Source organism: Sinohyriopsis cumingii, chromosome 1, assembly GCF_028554795.1.
Source record: "Sinohyriopsis cumingii isolate HCF-2022 chromosome 1, ASM2855479v2, whole genome shotgun sequence".
In the NCBI taxonomy this organism is placed as follows: domain Eukaryota; kingdom Metazoa; phylum Mollusca; class Bivalvia; order Unionida; family Unionidae; genus Sinohyriopsis; species Sinohyriopsis cumingii.
In genome coordinates, this window is record NC_142961.1 from 78,089 (window position 1) to 88,053 (window position 9,965).

A 9,965-nucleotide genomic window follows, 5' to 3' on the forward strand; every position below is an offset into this window, starting at 1 on the left:
AAATAAATAAATAAATAAATAAATAAAACATGTTTGTGTGTGTGTGTGTGTGTGTGTGTGTGTGTGGCGAGAAAAGGTGACAGGCTATAAATGTTCAAGATCCATTAAGGTACAACAGAGAAAAATATCCGTAAACATAAGAGTTAACGTTAATTGAATTTGATGAAGCATAATTTAGGGTTACACTCCGGTATCTACGAACTTGTATTGTATGAATGTGTTAAATGTGTATATATATATATATATATATATATATATATACACGCACACACACACACTTATGCAAAGTCTAATATTAAAAATTACAAAATAATATTTTTTAAAAATTACCGGGCTCGTCCGGGATTTGAACCCGGGACCTCTCGCACCCTAAGCGAGAATCATACCCCTAGACCAACGAGCCACTTGATAACCCATTCAAAGTCTAAAAATATTACATATTACATGTCTATTTTTCGTTCCGTGAGACCCACGACTTCCATTTTGTAATTGACGATTAAGGATTATGATCGTGTCCTCTTGTATTTTTTTGTGAGCAAACATCAAATAATAGGCTAGTATCATACACTTTCATAATAATCAGCGACATACCTTTGAGCAAGGACAAGACGAATGTTTTGGTTTAATACTACTTTGCAAATGATCTAACCTTTAAGTTTATTTGTAAGCCCCCACGCCTCCTTTCAGTTAGGTTGGAACTAAAAAATTATTTGGTGATATGGAGTGGGGTCGGGCCTTACTCATCTTTACCACTCATTATTTTGTATTTCCTAATATTTAAAAACAAACTGTAGGACTAACAGCCATGTAATTTCATTGTATGTTATTCAGATCGACCAAAGAGGTGAAAGGGGAGGCGGCTGTTTGCAGTTTTATTTTTCCGTTCATTCCATTTAAGTCGTTTACCGCAGCATTAGTAAGTGTTAGCGAATTGTTGGGATATTGTGGGGTTTTTTTTATATAATAAAATGTTTATCCAAAATATGTAATGAAAAAAGCATGACGTTTAACCTGCCTATATCTCATATAGTTTCACTTGATAAGGAGATGCATTTTGATCCAAATTAAATGTTTGGTTTCCTTGTTGTATCATGGACATGTATTAAATGATCCAATACGTCACATTTTATTATCCATACCCATTCTATACTTTTATGCAATAGTTGCTAGACCGATGCATCTTGAAAGCTATTTAATTAATAATTTCTTGAATATATATAAATACAATCCAGGATTTTTTATTCGACACCATGGGAAGATTACCTAGTCATAGAAATATGTGAAAATCAGGTTAGGACTCCACATTTTTTTAATTATAATTTGCTGTATAAAATGCATTAGGATTCATGATGGGACTTGGATTGCTGAAATTCAGAGAACTTCCTTGGACAATCCAAAGATGTTTTTATCCAAGAAAAATCTCAACAATCTGCTGAGTTTAAAATTCTGTTTCAAGTTATTGAGATTTATTAGTCATCAAATCTTTTTCAGATGAAACAGAAGCATAGCTGATAGTGACTACTGCTCTCTTCAGGAAACATTCCACCTAAAAAAATCAGAGACTTTTTAAGATGGAGGACTCGGCAACGACAAACAGTTCCTGGGACTGGCAATCATATCTTGAAACCGTCTTAAAGTGGGCAGCTACAAATCCATGGGAATTTGTCTATTATGTTCTTCTATGCCTGTCTCCATTCTTTTTCATCAGTGCTCTTCTGGCCTGGAATTTAGCAAAGCAAATTGAGGCAAAGGAAAAAGACAAGAAGCGACAAGCAAAAAGGCAATCTAATATTGCCAAGACAAGGAAAAAGAAAGCAGATTGATAAAGATGTTAGTTATGTATTATTCAAAAAGAAGTGCATGTACACATTGAAAATCATATGCATACTTAAGACCAGACATTTCACATTCTTTTGTTTAGCTACCTTTGGATGTAAATTATATATCCTTGTTTAAATTACTGTATGCAGTTTATGTTTAGTGATATATCCAGTTCTGTTTTTCATTCCTATGATGCTGATCTTGTTTAATCATTTCATATTTCAATGATAAAAGCTTCAGAAACTTGCAGTTTCAGGTTTTGTATAGGTAAAATTTATAATGTTCATTAAGAAACCGTTATCAGAATTTCTGCATTCATGGTTGTGTCTTTGCATAAGGCTTTACCATCTGTTACATTCTTTTATGGAAAGGATTTTGTTTCATGTATAGTTACTGGGTATACTTGCCTATAAGATGAGACCAAGTGCAAACTGCACAAATCAAAATCAACTGTTTGCATAATGCAGTGGCAGATCTGGGTCTGTGCAGTTTGTTTGGAGTAGTCAGTAGAACAAACAACATAGACCGAGATATGCAGGCACATTATGCTACAGCAGATCAGGATCTTTCTTGGTCGCAGTTTGCCTTGACTTATAATTGAGTATATTCATTAGGTCATGTTTTAGTACATGACGAGTCAGAAAGTATCTCGGATATGAAAATAATGGGGAACTGTAAAACATTCTCAACTTAACCACACTTTTAAAGAAAACATTAAGCCTTCTTCATAAATTCACCAACATTGTGAGCAAATGTAGGAGATTTCAAGCCAGAGTGAGATGCATGCAGTAATGGACAAGATTGTCATTGTTACTATAAATAGCCTGCTCATTGCCCTATCAGTTGCTACAACAGTATGATTTTGTCCCACAAAATGATACCGCTTTATAATTTTTTTAAATATAGTTGATGATGCAGCTTTTGCAGTAAATTTGATGGCAATAAATTTTGTTATATTATAAAAGCTACTTTGGTGTCTAACTGTCAGCTGACCTTGCTGTGTAAACCATTAAATTAGGTCAGCATTACTGTTGTGATGATTCAGGCATTGTCTGGGTTGAGATTGGTCAGCATTCCATTGGAATTTGAGCTGCAGTAGCTCAGTTGGTAAAGTATGAGACTTGTAATTAATTAATGGTCCATGGGCTTGATAGTTGCACAGGCCAGTCTTGGTCTGTTGCTTGAATTTGTCAATGGGAAAGGCATGAGAATATATCCATAATGTCTTGAAAATGCACTGAAGTTCAAACAATATTAAATAAGCAGTGATTGACAGGCAGTAGATTTGAGAGAAGCAGATCTTTGCCGATGGTCAGTGAAGTGGATATGGCTAGTCTTGACAAAATTAAATTGATCCAATAAGGCCACTTACAATCTGATCATTAGTGTACTCGTCTTATTACAATGACTATAGTGGTAAAATCTCTTTATCTTAACAACATATTTACATAAATATATATTTTGTTGATTTATCAAAAGAGAAAATGTTTATATGATTGTTTATTTTGGTAATTTTACAGCATTGTTTTCTATACTTAAACATTATTATCACTTTGCAAAAGATAATTGGTCTTTTTCTTGTTTTCTTTTTTTTTGTTGTGTCCTATACAGGGGTAGAAATGTTCATTGCCCAGGACAACAGAATATGCCAGGCAACCACTTTTCCCATTGTGAAAGTGCAATTGCATAATCATATTATTAAAAAATGATAATACAAAAAATTTAATAAAATTATATGCATTTTTCATTATCAAACATTACCCACAGCAAAGCGCACATGTAATCTTTAGCTGAGAGTTGGGCAATTGTTAACAGTAAGAGGCCAACTAATTCACAGGCATCATCTACTCATAATGTCATTAAGTATGTACAGTCTATACTACCAACCCCTTGGAGTGAATCCTTATTGAGACAAAACTTGTGAGTGTACGTCTTTCATTAGTTCAGTAACATGGGAGCAGTTTCCTTTGTCTTTTGTTTGAGACACTGCATGCCTATGAGGTAATATTATGCTTCTCATTGGTGATGAAGAAATTGTTTTTTTTTGCTGTAAAGCATGTACTGCAACTGGTTTCTTTTGATTGTTCTTACCTAAAGGAATATGGTAAGTTTAATGAACTGAACCAATAACAATTTATGTTGTGCACTAATTTCGTTTTTAAGAATAATGGTTACAGTAGAAACAAAAACCCATAAGGAAAGTTTTCAGTTGTCTGACAGACACTGGATTAATTGTGCCCATGTAATGACAAGGTGGACAAAATCTGATCAACACAAGATTCTGTTCTGGGGTGATCTAACTGCTGGAAGTCTGATAGATAACAATACATTATCAAAGAAACCAAAAATTGGGGTTTTTGTTTTTGCTTATTTCAAATAAATTAAGTGAGTAGACATTTAAGATGCTTTCAAATAGCAGGACCTGTGATGATTTACAAGACTTTTGTGCCATTAGGACTGTTATTCCTTTCAAGTGTCATAACATTGAAGATCTCAAATTACTTTGCAAACTTGTAATACATTTCACAGCAGGAAAGGTGATCATTGTATAAGTAATACCAATATGAACAAACTGAACTTATTATTTTCTTGGTCCTTATTTCCTTGTAATAATAATTGATGTAAACACTGTCACGAGTGATTATCATTCTGTGAATAACTTAATTGGTTACCAGTGAGAACATTAATCATCAGTGAAGTAATAACCAGTGAGTACATTTTATCATCAGTGAAGTAATAACCAGTGAGTACATTAATCATTAGTGAAGTAATAACCAGTGAGTACATTAATCATTAGGGAAGTAATAACCAGTGAGTACATTTTATCATCAGTGAAGTAATAACCAGTGAGTACATTTTATCATCAGTGAGGTAATAACCAGTGAGTACATTAATCATTAGGGAAGTAATATCCAGTGAGTACATTAATCATCAGTGAAGTAATAACCAGTGAGTACATTAATCATCAGTGAAGTAATAACCAGTGAGGCTCTGGCAGTTAAGTACTTTAAAAGATAACAATGGTTGTTAAGTTCAGATTGTTTACAACAGTTTCAAACTTGTCTCCACTTTTGATCATATTGCCTTTGTAATATTTTTTTTTAAAAATTGGGCATTGACTGTGTATGAGGAAATTTTGTTGTCATTTCATATATATTCATATTTTTTTAACCTAATTAATGATTACTGACTGCATATTGATTATGAGAAGAAATCAATCGTCATGTTACCATATTTACTGTTTATTTTGGGACACCATAAATTAATTTTTAAAGTAATTTTTTTGTGTACATGATGTTGTGGGACACATAATATTAGAGTCCTAAGTTGTTGGACACCTTTTAAATCATTCAAAAATTACTTGTCAGAAAATGAACTCAAACTTCAATTTTATTTTTAAAAAAATTAAACTGTGTACTTGAGATAATATTCTTTAATTCATTGCAGCATCACATCATCAGTGCAACCCTTCTGCTGTACACATGATCCACACACTACAGTATGGCTGCATATGCTACATGTATGTTCTTGTGGATGTATTTTTTCTTTAATAAATTGATCAAGGAAAAAAAGAAGAATAAATTATAACAATATATTAGTTTCTTTCATTTTATTATCAAATAAGAATTTGTGTATCTGTTTTATTGTAACATGTAGTGGGGAGGGGCACAAATTTATTTCATTTATTAAGTCTTGGGATAGATTCCCTGGGTGAAAAAAATTTCACCATAAGTTCTGGGATAGAAATAATTTATTTTATCATGTCCCAAAGATATATGGTAAATACAGTTGTCTAATTCTTGAATCCTTTAAGTATGTCTGTACTCAATCACCATTTAACTTCCTATCATTTGTCCATAAACAAGTTTCTCAATATCAAGATTGGGTCAGTAATAAGAGATTAATGATACATGATACAATTAAGAGTTAAGTAAACAAAATTATTGGTGAATTATTTTTCATTCCATACTTTCATTGGTGAAAATTATATTCGTTTTATTTAAAGTGAAAGAACAAGATTTCCCATTACTAGTGGTTACATTTGTCTAGATACTGAAGTTATACTTATTGCAAGAAGAGCATGCAGTTTGTGAGCTAGAGCAACACCTGCATTTCTCAACTGGAACTACTTTGTATGTTGGATAAGGTAAAATAGTAATGTAATAAAGTTAATTTATTGCAACAATTCATACTGAACCACCAGCATTTTTATGGCCAGCCGATAAATACAGTTAAAATTGATGTGAATGTATAAAAGGGTGTGTTTAGTCTTCTAATGTTTGAATGTTTGGTATATAATTGTACATTTTTAAAAAAAAGTTTTTCTGCATAAATACCTTCTATGTCATATTGTGCTAGAAAAATACCCAACATATTTTAAAATTTGACTTCACCATTTGTTAAAATAATTTGTTTGTACCACATGATGAAATATATCAAACATTAAAGCAGGAAAAGACAATAAATCCTGTATGTATTAGAGTATGTATCCTGTATGTATTAGAGTAATAAACAAATTACTCTATATTTGTAGGTAAAACATGAAAATGATGAACTTTTTGTCTCATTTTTGTATGGCATAGAAATTGACTCTATTCCCAGCAGATTTTTCTTGAGAAAATGAACTGCATAATCCAGGGGAACTCGCCATACAGAAAGTAACCGTCAGTACAGAATGGTAATTTAAGTCCTATATTCAGTACAACATATAAAGACTTGTCCTATGCAAAAATGGATGTATGAAAGATACTATTATAACTTTGATTTAAATTGTCTCAGTTTCTGATGAAGTTATCAAAAGTGGATATTGCAGGACTAGAAAAATATGAAAATGTTCTATTTGTGTGCAAAATAAAAATTTTACGAAAATAACAACAAATATTTTATTTTATTTCAAGTTTTTGGCAAGTGACACAAAACTGTTGCCCAAAATATTGTTAAACCAGTCCTGCACTGCCAGATAAGGGGTTCTTAGTTCTATGGCAAAAGAGCTTGTCTGTTGTCTGTTATTCACCAATCAATAAACTAGATGGAGGATTGCTATGAAACTTTGAAAAAGCACTCTGACATTCATCATGGCTCCTACAGTGGAATCTTGACAATCTTGTTGCAGCTACTACTATATGGATGGTCATATGGCATAGTGTTTCCAATAAAAGAACTTCTGTGTTATCTAATCAGTCTTAAATGAAAATTGTGCCGATATGACATCAAATATTGGCATCATGGCAGCCATCTTAAAAATCTAATCTCTTATCACTACACCACCCAATGGAGAGTCATATCCATATGGGTTTTCACCAGAAGACTTATCGTGATGTCTAGTTGGTCCTAATTTGCTGTGAAGCTTAATGTCACAAGGAGCCGCCATCAGCTTGGTGATGAGCTCATTTTTTAATAATTTCTTCTAGTTATTATCCGCTGATGCATAATCTTAACTTGTGTCATTTTTTTTATATATATATTAAAAATCTATGTAATGCTTCATCTTTACAAGAATTTGATGATGAGCTGGTTTGGCTTGTTACCCTGAATCAACTTACTAGCAATCGTACTGGCTTGTTACCCTGAATCAACTTACTAGCAATCCTACTGGCTTGTTACCCTGAATCAACTTACTAGCAATCCTAATGGCTTGTTACCCTGAATCAGCTTACTAGCAATCCTACTGGCTTGTTACCCTGAATCAACTTACTAGCAATCCTACTGGCTTGTTACCCTGAATCAACTTACTAGCAATCCTAATGGCTTGTTACCCTGAATCAACTTACTAGCAATCCTACTGGCTTGTTACCCTGAATCAACTTACTAGCAATCCTAATGGCTTGTTACCCGGAATTAACTTACTAGCAATCCTACTGGCTTGTTACCCAGAATCAACTTACTAGCAATCCTACTGGCTTGTTACCCTGAATCAACTTACTAGCAATCCTACTGGCTTGTTACCCTGAATCAACTTACTAGCAATCCTACTGGCTTGTTACCCTGAATCAACTTACTAGCAATCCTACTGGCTTGTTACCCTGAATCAACTTACTAGCAATCCTACTGGCTTGTTACCCTGAATCAACTTACTAGCAATCCTACTGGCTTGTTACCCAGAATCAACTTACTAGCAATCCTACTGGCTTGTTACCCTGAATCAACTTACTAGCAATCCTAATGGCTTGTTACCCTGAATCAACTTACTAGCAATCCTACTGGCTTGTTACCCTGAATCAACTTACTAGCAATCCTACTGGCTTGTTACCCGGAATTAACTTACTAGCAATCCTACTGGCTTGTTACCCAGAATCAACTTACTAGCAATCCTACTGGCTTGTTACCCTGAATCAACTTACTAGCAATCCTACTGGCTTGTTACCCTGAATCAACTTACTAGCAATCCTACTGGCTTGTTACCCAGAATCAACTTACTAGCAATCCTACTGGCTTGTTACCCTGAATCAACTTACTAGCAATCCTACTGGCTTGTTACCCTGAATCAACTTACTAGCAATCCTAATGGCTTGTTACCCTGAATCAACTTACTAGCAATCCTACTGGCTTGTTACCCTGAATCAACTTACTAGCAATCCTACTGGCTTGTTACCCTGAATCAACTTACTAGCAATCCTAATGGCTTGTTACCCTGAATCAACTTACTAGCAATCCTAATGGCTTGTTACCCTGAATCAACTTACTAGCAATCCTAATGGCTTGTTACCCTGAATCAACTTACTAGCAATCCTACTGGCTTGTTACCCTGAATCAACTTACTAGCAATCCTACTGGCTTGTTACCCTGAATCAACTTACTAGCAATCCTACTGGCTTGTTACCCTGAATCAACTTACTAGCAATCCTACTGGCTTGTTACCCTGAATACAATTCTACAATTATCAGATTTTTATATTTTACAGAGTTATGTCCCTTTATCATAGCATTGTGCTGTCTTTTGAACACTACCCTTCACTTATTTGCCATACTTAAACATTTGGTTTTTAAAAAAACCATCTTGTTTATGTTTTATCATTTTATATGGTCATAGGCCTCGAACAACTGAGAATAACCACGAAAATAAGTTGATCCAGCTTCCATATCATTTGTGTCAAAATGAACCAAATCTCCTGTAAAGTTGTATGATGGCAAGATGTATGTGCATTCTTGTAGATTTAGGACCATATTTTACAAAGTTCTGGCCAATGATAGACCTGTAATTTTGTTATGGCTCTTAAAAACTGGAATATTTAAGTTTGTAATTTCGACCAAATTATTTATGAAGCCATATCTTAGACTTACTGATATCCAGTTTCCAGTTTTCCAGCCTTGGGAGATGGGAGAATCGCCATGTTAATGGCAACATCATGATCAGATTTGTATTTATGCCTGTTAGATTTAAGTCTTTATGCGTCTTTCATGAAAACACTTGTTTATGATAAGACTTATTTAATCAAACTTTTTCAGTGTTGTATTTTGGCACAATTTTAAAAAGTCATTTTTAATACATCACTTGAAGTATTTGCTCCAACTGGAAATGCTCATCTTTTAGATGTCTTTTTTTATTATTGCTTTTTTTTCTCTGAAAGATCCATTTTCTCCTTGCTATTACAGTTCTCAGTAATATTAATTTCTGGTGAAATAGCAAGCTCTTTTATGTCCTATGAGACACGAGTATTTTAAATGACACATCACCCCATGACCATCAGATTAGCTGTTTAAATGTATTTTCTGTGCATATGTATGATTTGGATTTTTAACGTAGATTTTGTTAAAAATTCAGTCATATCGCCTGTGTGGCAGTTTACAGTGATGTCTAGCACTGAGGCATCATGTCCCACTTGGTCACATTATCCTGCCATTAGGCCAACCAGTCCTAACACTAACCTCTTAATGCAGAGTGCCCAGCGAGGAAGCTGCCAGTAACATTTTTTTTAAAATCTTTGGTATGATGCTGCGGGAGTCAATCTCGTGACCTCCTGCATCTGAGGTGGATGCTCTAACCATTTAGGCCACCAAAGGGGTCTATTTTCTGCATTATTCTTTTGAGTGCACATGAAAATACATGGACAGACATGGTTCCAACATTACTCCTGCATCAATCTTTACCCCGTTGGGATCCAAAATCCACAGAGTTCATTTTAGGGCAAAGAGAAATATACTAAA

The 9,965-nt window shown here is 34.0% G+C and overlaps 1 long non-coding RNA gene and 1 other non-coding gene across 2 annotated transcripts; one reads left to right on the forward strand and one right to left on the reverse strand.

Annotated features, from left to right (window-relative positions):
• Positions 1-331: 331 nt before the first annotated feature.
• Positions 332-403, reverse strand: Trnap-agg (transfer RNA proline (anticodon AGG)). The gene has a single exon. It is a non-coding gene; the product is annotated as a tRNA-Pro (tRNA).
• A 35-nt stretch (positions 404-438) lies between these two features.
• On the forward strand, positions 439-6,700 carry LOC149806298 (uncharacterized). Its single transcript, XR_016419927.1, has 2 exons — positions 439-553; positions 1,492-6,700. It is a non-coding gene; the product is annotated as an uncharacterized LOC149806298 (long non-coding RNA).
• Positions 6,701-9,965: the final 3,265 nt, after the last annotated feature.